This window comes from Lagopus leucura, unplaced genomic scaffold (assembly GCF_019238085.1).
Source record: "Lagopus leucura isolate 7727_CA_CO unplaced genomic scaffold, USGS_WTPT01 Super-Scaffold_100014, whole genome shotgun sequence".
NCBI lineage: Eukaryota > Metazoa > Chordata > Aves > Galliformes > Phasianidae > Lagopus > Lagopus leucura.
The window spans coordinates 15,737,714-15,751,961 of record NW_024962268.1 but is presented as its reverse complement, the minus strand read 5'-3'; the positions used below and the strand labels follow the sequence as shown (position 1 = coordinate 15,751,961).

The 14,248-nt window shown below is 35.7% G+C and overlaps 1 protein-coding gene across 1 annotated transcript in view; it reads left to right on the top strand.

Annotated features, from left to right (window-relative positions):
* NIPBL (NIPBL cohesin loading factor) overlaps window positions 1-14,248 on the top strand; it is a 147,826-nt gene that overhangs the window by 300 nt on the left and 133,278 nt on the right. The window lies entirely within an intron of this gene.

Genomic DNA, 14,248 nt, shown 5'->3' with positions numbered 1-14,248 from the left:
TCCCAGGCTGCTGGGAGGCCTAGGCCTGGTGGAGAGCGCAGGCCCGCCGGCCAGCGCCTTTACTCCAGCTCGGGGATTAGAAAGGCGAAGCGGCTTCTCGGTGACAGGCCTCAGCCCAGAGAGGAGGAGGAGGAGGAAACAATACCATTAGCCGCAAATGTGCGCTGATCCTGTGCCATATTTACAACTTCGCCAAAGCGAGGGAGCCAGGTCCCGGTGCAGACAGCCCTCTGAACTGAGGAAGGAGTAAGTGGAGGGACAGGGGAAGAGAGACAATGTAAATATACGGAAACAGAAATATCTGTCTTCGCTGCTCTGATCTTCTAACAAACTCCATTCTCAAAGTTCGAATGGACGTGAATTTATAACCATTAAGGGTTTGATCTCTAAATAATAAAGCGATTGATTAGGGTGTTAATCAATTTGTGTATTTATAGCATAACTAGATCTTGTGGACAGATTGACACAATATGGACACCTGCAGACCTAGGAAAAACATAGGGAAGCGTATTGTGTTGGGTATTCCACAGAGTCTCAGTGCTGTAGGCACTATGGAAATATGTACTAAATTCAGGAGAAATACTATTTTGTGCTTTCTTAGAAGAAAATAATAATAATAATAATAATAATAATAATAATTGGGAAGGGCTTAAGAGTAAAGTGGTACATTTATGACACCTCATGGCCCAAGGTGAAGGTAAGATTTTACCTTAAGTTTGTGAGAAACAAACATGATTTTAATTAAGTGAAAAAGTGAAGAATGTTTTAAAAGTGCCATCCTTTCTTGTCAGGCCATATCACTTTGAGAACCTGAGGTTGTTATTGGCTGTTTGTGTCCATGGTGTTTGAATATGTAATTAGGTGTCACTTTAACAAGTCAAGTGTGTTTTGTAAATGACTGTTGATTAAGTGTCAGATCTTTATAAATAAATGGTATATAAATAAATAAATGGCGGCTAATTTTCAGTTAAATAAATTTTGCACTTTCTATATAGTATGGTTGAGAGTGTTATTATAAATTGAGGTAGATTTTAAAACAAACATCCTCCAAACTAATAAAAGTACTCCTTCAGAAATTACATAATTGGTGGAAAGTTTAAGATAATGAGTTTCACTTTTCATTTAGTTAGAAAATTAATAGATGACAAGCAACTAATACTTTCTAAATTTTCAAATAGTTTTTTGAGTTGCTTAGGCAGATCTGTTGTAATAGTAAGTGGTTATTGTATCTAATAAAGTAACTTTCTGGAGCATCGTGTTTAGAGTTGTAAAAAGTGTGCTATGATGGCTTTGAGTGCTCTGATACATGTTTAGAAGGGTGAAGTTAATATAGCTGTCACGTAGAAGGCGTGTTTTTAATGCTGTAAATCCGTGTAGTAGTCAGTAGCGTGTCCGTGATTTGTATTGGTCAGGGAGCAGTTTGAATTTTAAAAAGCCTGAAGATCCTGCTGAGCCCCAATCCCGGCCTCCCTCCCTCCCACTAATCTCCCATTCCTGTCTTTGTGCTGCCTGGTCCTGTTAGACGCTGTTTGCAACAGGGCCTCAGGCCTACGTGCCTGGAGAGGAACCATTTACTCTTCGAAAAATCAGCTTTTTATTTTTAAACTTCACGAATTGCAGAGGGAGCCGCTAGTTGTCTCTTAACTGTCTCTATCTCTGCGCGTAGCTGAATTGCTGTTTTCTTTTGGTCTGTAGCATGCGTAGGGGCCGAGTGCAACTTTGCTTCACAGGAAAGAAAGGACTCTGCAGAAGTGCTTGTAGTTCTTGGGTAGTTTTGATCATTAGGAAGTGACGTTAACCGAAACATTTATTTTGTTGTTTCAAACAACTCTTTCTTTAACAAAGAAATGTGCTTGCTGAGTTAACACGAGGAATTTATTTGACTGACTTTTAATTTAAGGGGGTTTGTTTTAAATATATGAGATATGGACAGGAAATGAGCTACTGTAGTTATGTAGTTCCTGTCAAGTTTATCTCTCCAGGGTTGTGTTTACAGCTTTTTTCTTTTTTTTTTTTTTTTTTTTCTTTTTTTAAATCAGCATGCTCTTCTCTGATATCAAAACTAGGCATAGTTATGGAGGGAACATTATAATGGTGCCTGCTTATGATGGTTTGTAATGAGTTTTTGTTCTTTTGAGCAATAGATGGCTAAATCTCATTTACCTGCTTTATTGCAGTTTATGTTGTAAATTTTAGGTAGAATTATTTAATGGAGAAATGTAAGAATGTAAGGTGACTTTTTTTTTTTTTAAGATTATGTTTATAACATATAGAATTGTGTATTTCACCTTCATACTTCATTTTCCATAGCATTAAGAGGTCTTTTGCTTTTCACAACAGCCTAAGGATTTAGTTATTTTATTAATGTTATGGTAGAAAATCAATTATTCTTGAGTTGTTAGTTTTAAAAATTATTTTAACTGAAAGAGGAGAAAGGAACACTTTTTTCTTCTGGCTGTCTTTTACTTTGTACTTTGGCTACCTTGTATGTTTTGAATTTTTCGCTTATGTACAAGTTCAATTTTTTCTTTTTGGGTGAACTTCTTAAATGCTTTATCTGAAGTTATTCCAACAAATAAATAAATATCCCTGAAGCTTTTGCTATCTTGTAAAGTTGATTTTGTGGTTTTTTTTTTTTTTTTAAGTCTGTGTGTACATATATATCTATATGTATGTATATTATATATATATATATTATAAAGACATAGAAACAGGCATGTGACACAAAAAAATCCAAACATTAATTTTCTACATTTGGAATGCTTATATTTTCATTTGGGAGAAAAATGAAGAATAAGCGGGGAAGCAAAATTATGCAGCTAAAACCATTTGCAGTTTTAAAGAAGGGTACGTGAATCTGGGTGCAACCTCATTACATATTTGGGAGTCCATTGACAATAGTGTTCCTCTTCTTGCAGAATCTACACAATATGTAGCAATGTCTTTGGGCTGGAACCATGTTTTTGTTATTTGTATGATGTTAGACATAATACAGCCTTAATCTCCAATGGTTCATGTATATATTTCTCTCTGTAATATAAGCAAACCATATTCTGGGGGATATTAAATGAAACAGTAGTGTAGGTTGATTTCAGCCAGAGATTGGTACAGTAAGTTTCCTAATGCAATTGTCTGTGCTTTCAGTAGTAAATGTACTTTTTTGTGTGTAGTACATTATGAAGTGCAAAAGTCATCCAATTTAATATAAATTAATATTGACTTCATAAATGTTAGACAAGTTTAGTGGACAACTGCTACTAACTAGAAAAAGAAATTAGGGTTCTTTTCTGAGTATGTAGACCTAAGAAAGAGATTGTTTTCAAATTCATAACTTTATGCTTTCTAGTTATTATTCTAAAAGAATTTATTGTATGTTCGTCAGTTTGTGTACATTTTGATAGCAATTATGAATGTATGTAATTGGAAAAATATAAGTCATTTTAACTTTAGAGTTTGGTGTTTGGTAGGCATGAGGTGTATCATCCAGTGTTAGAACAGCTATTTACAGTCGCAGATTGTTTTGTTAGAAATATTCAACATTCGAAAAGAAGGGCCATTCAGTATGATGCAACTTATTTTCAGTCTTCCTTTTCATATGCCCTCATTAGACGTAATACAAATTAGGTTAGCTTCTGATTTTCAATAATCAGTGGTATCAACCTATAAGGAAGTGCTTGAAATTGGTGGTACCTGTATTTTATTGGTAATAATCCTGTTTAAAGGTGATCATCTCTAATAGGAAAAGAAAATAATTCCTTTTGTCATATCATTGTTATAAAACCTTTTAATACAATTTATCTATATTTGTGCTTTTATTTCATTAGGGTTATAAACATATTTAGTAGATGTTCCTGACCTGCGAAGTACATGTGAGAGAGGTGCTTTATATTGCTGTCTGCTGCACCCCAGGAGTGAGGCAATAGTGTTAGAGGAGATTGTGCAGAAACTATGATTTGTGTCTCGCTTCCTGTCCCAACTGTTCACTGTGGAAAATTTCACAAACAACAGGGAGGAGAGAAAGAATGTTGGCCAAGCTGTATGTAGGAACTAAAAGGCAACTTAAATGTAGTTGTTGGTGCTGTTCTTGAAGGTGACTACATGGCTCATAGAAATAAAAAACATAAACATTGAAGAACATTTTTCATGTTAAAGTCTTTCAGTCAGACCAGATTCCAGAAGACTGTATTCTTACTAGCAGGGGGCTCATAGTAGTTCTTTATGTAATTAGATATTCCAATTTTTCAAATTATTGCTATGGTAGATATAAAGAACTTCTGTGGTGGTGATTTTTTTTTTTCTTTTTCTTTTTTGTCTTTTCAGCAGTGTGAGTGTGTAGACCTGTGATGCATTTTACAGGAAGTTTAAAACATTAGACTGTAAAGTCAGAGGCTCAGATAAGGAAACTGAAAAAGACTTAAGAAACAAGCATAAACTAGCCCCCTTCTCTGTACACTGGATCATCAACCATTATTGTATTTTCTCCTTACCAATTCAGTGCTTCGTACAATGCATGGGAAATGATAGCTGACCAGTATACTGTTATAACCTACTTTATATATTTGCTTGGCTTTGTTATGTAGCGTGCAGCCTCCTGACTTATTACCTGCTGTATTACATCCACATCTTTAATGAATGTTGAAGTGTTTTCATCTATTCATTTGTAGGAATTATCATAAAAATACATATGTGTATCACCAATGTTAGAGAAAAGTTCTTCGGTATATCCATAAGATATTACATTTTACAGACAGAAAACTGAAACTAAATCAAAATTGTGTTTTAAAAGTGCTTATAAATCCTGAGTATGTTATTTGACATGTTTTATTCTTGAGATCTTTAGAGTTACTTCACAACATGGAATGAATTTGTAATTTGCTTTTATTTTGTTTGTTATTGTGGTGTCTCACACTTCAACGTATCAGGCCTGTTATTTCCTTGCTGCACCCATAAAAAATGTGGAGTGGGTTTTCACTGATGGCCTTGAACATCTTTTCAGTGTTAGCTGTCTTGATTATGCCAGGAACTAGATAAAAATAGATTTCCTGTCCTGAAAAATTAAAAAGAATCTCCCTCCAAAACATGTAGAAACAAAAGATCAGAGACAGCAACTGTAGCGTAACACCAAATCTTCAAATGATTAAATAACTTGCTTGCTGTATTTAAGATTCTCAAAACACACTTTGAACAGCATGCTGAAATGGCAAGCATGGAGAAGGTCTTAAGCCTTCCTTGGTGAACCATTGGGGTGTGACTCTGCCCCTTGAAAGTGGTAGTTGTTGCAGTTCATGTGAACTGGTTGAGTGAAAATCCTTGCAACCTAGTGGTCAGACCATTTCACTGCAATGCCATTCAGTCATCCAATTAGTATTTATTGTAAACTGTGTGTCCGTGTTAGGAAAGCAGGACTGTTTTGAGGTATCACATGTGTGTTCCTGGCCAGAGCTTTCCTTGGGATGTAGAAACTCCCGTGTTCAATTTGTATCAGAGTTGTTCGTGAGTTTTTCTTCCTCCATACAGCTTTTTATCGTCTAATTATCTGCTCTAATCATGACCCAGAGGCTCAAGATATATTATAGAACAGGTAGAACAAGTAGTTCTGAGTTTATAAGGGTTTGTGGGTTTTTTGTTGTTGTTATTGTTGTTTGGTTTTATTCTGTTTTTTTTATTATTATTATTATTATTTTTTATTACTATTTTTGCAGACAGTAATTGTTTTTGACAAACTGGCAGTTTCCAGCACATCATCTCTGTTTTGGGGAGATTTTTTTTTTTTTTCAATTAACTGTATTCTGTTCAAATTTCACAGTAAAAAGGTGTGACATCTCACAGAACAAAGCTCCTTTTACTATGCAACTATGATTTGTTTCATGACCATCGTCTGTCACATGCCATACATAAAGCAGAGATGCTGTGGGTGGCAAAAGCAGTTTATGATCATTTCATGAAGACAATTCAGTCCTTAGTGCATTTTGATATAAGTGTAAGTCAATTCTGTCAATTCTGACATTTCTTAATACTTTCATGTTTAGCTTTATAGTACAAAACTTTTTCTTGTTCTTTTTTTCTTTTTTTTTTCATAATGTAACTTTTCAAACTCTGGGAATGTAGACATGTGTCTATGACACTGCAGCTTCTATCTATTATGTCTGAGCTACAAGCTCACCTTTGTGTTGACCACATATTCAGAAAGGATATGTTTAGAAGTACTTTGTCTCAAAAATTTTGTTTTCAGTCTAAATTTCAAAGTCCCGCTTCTTGCATTTTTTTCTTCCATTCAGGCAGATATATTATCTATAAGCTCTCTTTGAGTACTGAAAGGCTGAAATGTCTTTCTGGCTTCAAAGGGTCAGGTTAGAGAAAGCAGTGTTCAAAAATAATTTCTGACCTTTTCTTCAAATCAGTTGAACATCTCCATTCTCTGAGAGAGGATATTAACATTTGAGCATGAAGTGAATTCTGCTGTTGGGATGTACATCTTGTTGCCACCTGAAAATTGTGAAAAATTGGGCGAATTATAGGTATCTCCAAATTATCTCATCTCTCCTACCATAGGCATTAAAGGCAAAAAAATAAGTATAGTTTGTTGTAGTGAGATATGCTATGGATCCTACAAGGACTACACTGAAAGTAATGCCATCTGTTTTATGGTGTTGGCCCTTGATATCAGAGGCAGATATTGGTGGTATGGTAGAAGGGCGTAAACCTTACCACCAGTATTCTCTTACATGTTGTTGCCATGTGACAGATGACAGCAGAGGGGGCAGTCTGACAGAATTGCATCTGATACAGAAATGTAAATGTAACAAAGGTGTGTCACTGTATTCTTCCACGTGGAAAAAATGACACCCACTGACATTCACTGATGCCCACTGAGCATTTACAGAGACCAAACAGTAGACGTGAGCACAGTGAGTTGATGGGTGGTGTGGTTCAGCAGTGGTGACCATAGTAATAGGTTGCCTCCACTGGTGCAGAATTTTATGAACACAGCATGCAGGCTCTTGTTGATTGCTGGTGAAAGTGCGTAGGTAATGGTGGTGACTAAACTGCTGAAAAACAGTGTTTTGTGACCAAGAGTTTAATTTACCAAATTTTTCTCTTTGTAGCTGTCATAATTTTCATGGAAATTCCTAGGAGACATTACTTTGGAGCAGCCTACGTAGTTTCCTGGTGTCCACTCACTGCTTATACATAGTGTTGATTTGTTCAAATGTGGAAGAGAGAAGGACTGAGGTTGCAGATGTTTGGAAGGGTGAACATGTAGAGGAGAAGGGTGGTGGATTGGCACTGAACTTAGATGGGGAAGGAATGGGAGTTTTATGTTCAAGAAGTTGGGATGGAGGAAGTTGCTAAGAAAATGATAATTGATTGGAACTGAATAGAAAAGCTTGTGAGATAGATACTGATGTCCTGAGTAAAGATACAGATAGACCTGTAAAGGTACAGAAAGACCTGTAGTATGGTTTTAGCAAGAAACCAAGGTAAAGGGGTGGACTGGAGTTAGGTATACAAGGGAATCTCTACAGAGGTGAAAGTATGTGAGAAGTATCTATTGAGAGAGTCTTGAGAAGCCAAAACTACAAAACAAGAATTAGCTAGTCAGATAAGTGATACTTCACATGCAGAAATTTGTTGAGTTGTCTGTCTGTTGTTTGTTTATTTCTTTTGTTATTAACTAAGAAGAGCATATAATGAAAAGAAAAACCTCAGAAATATGGAATACATCTAATAAGAGAAAATAGGAGGAAATTCTGTAGTTTAGATATGTGTAGTCTGCATTTGTCATTTTTGTGAATGCACTCTGGTAGGTAGTCTTAATTTTTTGTGACTTTTTCTACGGTAATTTCAGTGCCTATTTAGTGGCTGTGTGGAATGAAAGTGATTTCCTTTATAGAGATTGAAAGCAAAAACAAAAAACTGATAGTAGGTTGATATCTTCTAGGAATGGTGATGGGTATCCTTTCTTCTGGACTTCTGGAGATCATATCTAGTCAAACTCTCCTGCTGAGGCAGGTTCTCTACAGTAGGTTACTCAAGAAAGTGTCCAGCTGAGTTTTGAATATCTGCAGAGAAAGAGACTCTGCAGCCTCTCTGAGCACTGTTCCGGTGCTCTGTGACCCTCAAAATAGAGAAGTTCTCTCTCATATTCAGATGGAACTTCCTGTGTTCTGCTTTCCAGATGAACTCTCAAGTTTGCTTCCAGTCCTAGCTTTTATTTTCTCTTTAGTGCTCAGTGTATATAGTCTTTTATCTTAATTGCTGTACATCGTTAAACCTTGCTCCAGAGATAGAATTCTCACAGGCATTTATGTGCTATGTACTGGATTACTGGAATGCTTCACAGATTTGGTTTTAAAATGTTTTTGAGGAGAGTGCACGATCTTACAAGTTAGAAACTGAGATGCAGAAGTTGGTCGCTGTCTTTGTAACTTGGTAATTCCAACTGCACCTGACATTTAAGTTAGTCTGACTTTTTCTTTTTTATCGTAACATATATGGTAATATTAGAGCAGATTTCATTAATTTGATTACAGCATGATTAATGAAAAGTTCTTTAAGTTAGGTTTTGGAGAATGCAGGAACAAAGGAACACAGAAAAAATTATAATCTCTAATAGAAATGGAATCAGATTCCTACGAGTGGCATTTTTCTTCTTCTAGAAGGCTGATCTCTCATCTCCTTTCCTTCACATTTCTCTTTCACTTTGAGTTGAAGTTGGATAGCCATGTATGCAGCGGACCTTACAGTCTTATGAATAGCTTCTGATTCATTTCCAGATCAGGTCCCTTCTGTACAGTGAATGGAGATTGGGCCTGTGGGTGGGAGAGGAATGTTACATGCTTATATAATAATAATAATAAAAGACTGTGTCAGAATTCCTGAGTGCAGGGGGCATTTATTAACTTTTGATTGACCGATCTTTTAGCCTGGGGGTGTGGGATTTCCTGGTCTAGAGGTCTAGAAGGCTTTGTGTTGATGCACAGAAAATTGAATGTTTGAGAATCTGTTGATGTGAAGGCTGAATTCTGTGTTGAATGTTCTGCTTTAGAGGGTTTTTTAAAGTTACATCTTCAACATTTTTAACATTATGAACTCTGATGTATAGGAATGTAATTAATATATTGGTTTTTAAGCATGGCCTTGTACAGCTGTCACAGATTAGTAGGTAGAATTGTAATCTTGATTTCTGCATCATAAAAAGGAGTTAAAATGAAGTAAAAATGGGGTTTAGCTGTGGTTCTGCTGTTGAACAGATTAGCCCATGAGTGTCAATCACAAGTCAGAGATGTGTGAGCATGTAAAATTGGACTATGGTGCTTAGTAAGGGGTCCAAATAGCTAGGTTAGTCAATAGAAAACACTGAATAAAATTTTACCTCCTAAAAGAGTTTAAATTTATCTGACATCCATACTCTCTCTTTTAGGCTCTTTCCTCCTTCTAAATTGTCCTTGCACTGTGGTGCACTACTCCTTCAACAGGAGAAGAGGGGAAAGCTTATTGCTCCTTATAATCGTAGAGACAGTAAGTGATTCTGAAGGATGTGACAGATGTATGTTTGAACCAATTGCAGTAAGTGATTCTGAAGGATGTGACAGATGTATGTTTGAACCAATTGCTACTGGGGAGGATGTTAGAATATCAGTTTCTGGTATCCTGAGCAAGTGCTCTTCTATCCTGATGACATTTTGAGTGAGGGGATGGAGGTGAAGGTGTTGTGATGCAAAGTAGTTATTTTTTTGTGTGTAAGGCATATTTGAGACATGTATTTAACTGGACTTCTCCTGCTGTAAGGACCTTGCTCATGCTTAGGTGCAAAACGGATGTTGAGTTGTTTAATTCTGCAAAATAGTGGTAGTTCTGGCATACGCTGAAACAAAGCTGTAGGTGATAGCAACAATAAATTAGGTGACTAGTGGCTTTGATGTAGAATTGTGGGAACATACTGTGCACTCCGGGGTCACTATTATAAAATATTATTTAGAGTTATGGCTCTGCATTTTTACTCACTAGAGTAATTCGCTCTGGTTCTTCTAGTATGATGTAAAGTTTAGTCATGTTATTTACAGAAGTAGATCGTTTATTTTTACCGTGGAAAATATCATTAAAATATTTGAGGAATTGCAATAAAAACAGTTTGGTTTAAAGGCTGTTTTGTCTGTAATACTCTGAATATCATCACATGATCAAGCCATCATAATTCCACAAGGTAGACATTCTAAGTTTTCACATCACATTGTAATATTATCCTGCAACCTGAAGGAAGAATAATGAAAACTACTTATTTAATTTAGTACCCTGTTAAGAAATTATATTGAATTAGTAGGCTTCAGAACAGGAGTTTTCTTTCTTTAAATGTTCGTGCCTATTTCTGTCAAACCCTTTTTCAAGCTCAGAGTAGGCTTATGATGTTACTGTATTAAGTTCTTAAGCACATATTGGTAATTAATTAGCCAATAAAGTTTTACAAAACAGCTCTTTAAATGAACTCTTGAAGATTCCATGTAACTTGTTAAGTCCTGGTAATTTTAACTTATTGTGTGTTCAGCTGCAGTAAATGTTAAATTGTAGATATGTAACTTGTAGCAATACCTCTTAACTTGATTTAATTTAGCACTCTTTCATTGATGGCTAAGGTTGGGTTGAATTAGTTTGCATTTTTCACAGTGTAAGTATATGCAATTGTTGGAAGTCATGTGATAAAAAATAACTTCAGAGAGTAGGCTAATGAACTTACCTGAATGTGCCTACAATTCATTGAATATGAGACCCCGAAATGTGAAATGTGGAGAGAGAACAGTGTTTGTCAGAATCAAAACTATTGAAGGTCTTCTATCTACTCCTAGTTACATATACAGGTGTAAATTTGAACTAGAGAATGATAGCAAAAATGGAAAAATTACCTCATTTTAAGATGCATTGATTTTTGAAATCCTGTCAGAAGATATCATAAAACTCTTTTATAGATATATAAATGTCATTATTGTAGGCAAGAACAGGAAAACATCATCTGTTTTATAATCATTAAACTTACATGCTTATACTGTTTTGCAACAAAAAAAAAACAAAAATCAGAAGATGAGTATGCTTTGGTTTCAATGTAGAAGACATAGAGGTTTCATTAGAAAAATGACATCTTGACAGAATTCAGTTTAGATTCATGTACATAATGCAGTGAATTAAATATCTGTAAATAAGTTGGGCATGAACTTATTAGTGGGGTTGCATGTCAGTGCTTTAAAATGTTACTCATACAAATGCATTGCCCTCAGTAGGTTTACGCATATGGGATTATTTGAAACAGGAACATAGCAACATTCACTTCCTGAAATAAGTTAGAATCGTCAACCAGACTTTAAATAGGCTAGTTCCTAAATCTTAGGGTATTCCAACAGAATAAATATTTGATCACTGAGCTCAGTAATTATAAATTGGCACATGAGACTCTGTAAGAAGTGCTTTTGTTTTTCTTTAGGTAATCTGTAATCATTTTATAGATTTACCATTAAGACTAACACTAATGATTCTGTCAGAGTTGTAGTATGGTTCTTCTGGTTAATTTAGGTTTTGTCGTAATCACTGTTAAGCATTTTTTTAGTCTTTACAAAATGAAGACTTAGGGAGTGTAGGGTATGGAGGAGAGGATATCAGTTTGTGACTTGGAGTGCTCACTGCTAAAATACAGTGGTCAGCTTGTGATTTCTTTGCAATAACTTTGAATTCTGAATGTAGTTTAAGGAAACTCATAGATTGCTAACAACTCATCAGTGTTAATGTAATCTTCACTAACTTCAAATACTGTAATAGAATTTTATAGTCATCTGTAAAAGGCTTGTGTGTGTATATAATTACATATACTTTTCAGTAGAAAAAGACAGCATCATCTTCAAAAACTTGCCGTAAAGTCTTTTGGGAACTGAAAAATAAACTTAAAATACACCATCACCATAGAAGATTTAGAAGAGGGTGTTTTCTATATGTTAGGAATAATTAGCAATGGAGGGTGCTCAAGTTAAATGTAATATGAAGCTGGAAAACATGCATGTAAATGAGTATTGAATGATGTGTGATTGCAAGTTACTACTATACGTAATACTATTGCCAATATGATCTTATGTCTTAGGTATAAATATTATCGTGTGTGCCAAAGTATGCAGGCAGTCATGTTAAACACGTGGCCTGTAAGCCTTAGTTTATGGTCTCCTCTGGCAGCTTAGAGAAAGAAAACGATTATGAATTGAGATTTGTCCCTGGATCATACCCTGTGAGTTTAAAGTTTTGCTTTGTTTTTTTGGTTGCAATTTGTTTGTTTGTTTGAAGAGAGTGGATGGTGCTGGCCCTCTTTGTTTTCACAGGAACAGGTCTTTTTGTTTCTTATTTTTATCTATGCTCCTCATAGTTGTATGTTTTACTGCAGAGGTTGGTGGTAGTTTCAACATTACTAAGAAAGAGGGCAGTAACTCAGTAGCTGAAACCCTGGATAAATGGCTAGCAAATAGTTCCTACCAATGTAAAGTACTTGAGTATCTAGTGTAAAAAGGGAAGACAAGAAACTGTTAATAACTCCTCCTTATTGTTACTTAAATAGCAATATATATAAGTAATAATATATGTAAATATATATATATATATATATATATATATAAGTATACATGCTGATGCTAGTTTCAAGGAGTTGAGGCCTGATCCATTTCAGCTCCTTCTGGTCTGTTTTTGGATGACCTGAATAAAGCTGGAAGAGTATCGTGCTTCCTTTCAAATGTTTCTGTGTTGTCAAAGTTTTCTCTTATGGATGTATAGTCTCAGGTCTCGTTTGTGCTAAGGCAATTTCCAGTTTGGAAAAAAGCAAATTGATCCTATTCCTTCTGCAATAGCAAGGCTGCAGTGGACAGAATCTTCTTTAAAATGGATCAGTGACTCTTATGAAATAAAATTGATGCCTCACATGAGAAAGACTAAGCTACCTTTCTAAAAGTTAGATGTGTATCACCTGTAGAGTACAGCTGGTTGTTTTTAGCTTTCCTTTACTGGCATTTGTATATAGGCATGTGTATCGTAGTGTGTCTTACATGCACATATGTATTTTCATTCGTCAGTGAATGATGGCAGGCAAATAACTGTATCTTTCTTATAACCAGAAATACATAACTGTTTTAATATATTTTCAAATATTTGATTTTTAGATAATTGAAAGATACAGTGCTGATAATCAGTGGCATTTTACTTTTTTTCCATCATGCATAAAACATTACACGACATATAAAAAATATTTTAAAATCCATCCCTGCCATAGAAAAGAAGGAATACTTTGTTGCAAATTACTGCAATTGAAAGTTACATAAATAAACTTCTCAGCATGGAATTGTGGACATTTTGTTATAAGTTAGGCATGTCTGAGTAACCTAGTCTTCAATTTAATTTGTGATTTATCTGCATTGCCAGTTATGGCTATCTGTCTCTGTAGTATATGGACCACAGTTCACCTTTGAATTACCAAAAGTCAGGTAAAAAATAAGACAATGGTGTTGTCTCAGTGCTGGAGTGGGAAGCTTTATAGTAATGCGTTAGAGAAATTAAGGGCTATAATTAGCTCTCTGTTCCTGTGTTCCAGTGACTTTAAGATCCTTAAAGAAAGAAGAATGTAGAAGATGGTCATCATTTGAGTAAAGTGTCTGAAGAATAAAGTACATAGGTAATATGTGTTGGTTACAAGAAGAGATGGAAAGATATGGATTGCCTTGGCTTGATCCTGTGAGGCCAGACCTAACCTTAATGGAGCAGCTCCTGCACAAATGGCTGTCAGGTGAAGTCCCTGGTGACTGGGAAAAGGGAAATATTACTTCCATTTTTAAGAAAGGGAGAAAGGATGTCCCAGGGATGAGCCTCAACTCTGTGCCTGGGAAGATCATGGAGAAGATCCTCCTAGATGCTATGTTAAAGCATGCATGAGACAAAAAGGTGATCTGAGACAGCCAGCACGGCTTCAACAAGGACAGATCTTGCCTGATCAATCTGGTGGCCTTCTGTGATGGAGTGATGGTATCAGTAGACAGGGGAAGGGCATGTTTCATCTACCTGGACTTCTGCAAAGCCTTTGACATGGTCTCTCATCACATCCTTCTCTCTAAATTGAAGAAGTATGGATTTGGAAGATGTCCTTCACCACATCCTTCTCTCTAAATTGGAGAGGTACAGACTGTTCAGTGGGTTAAGAATTGATTGGCTGGTAGCTGCCAAAGGGTTGTGATCA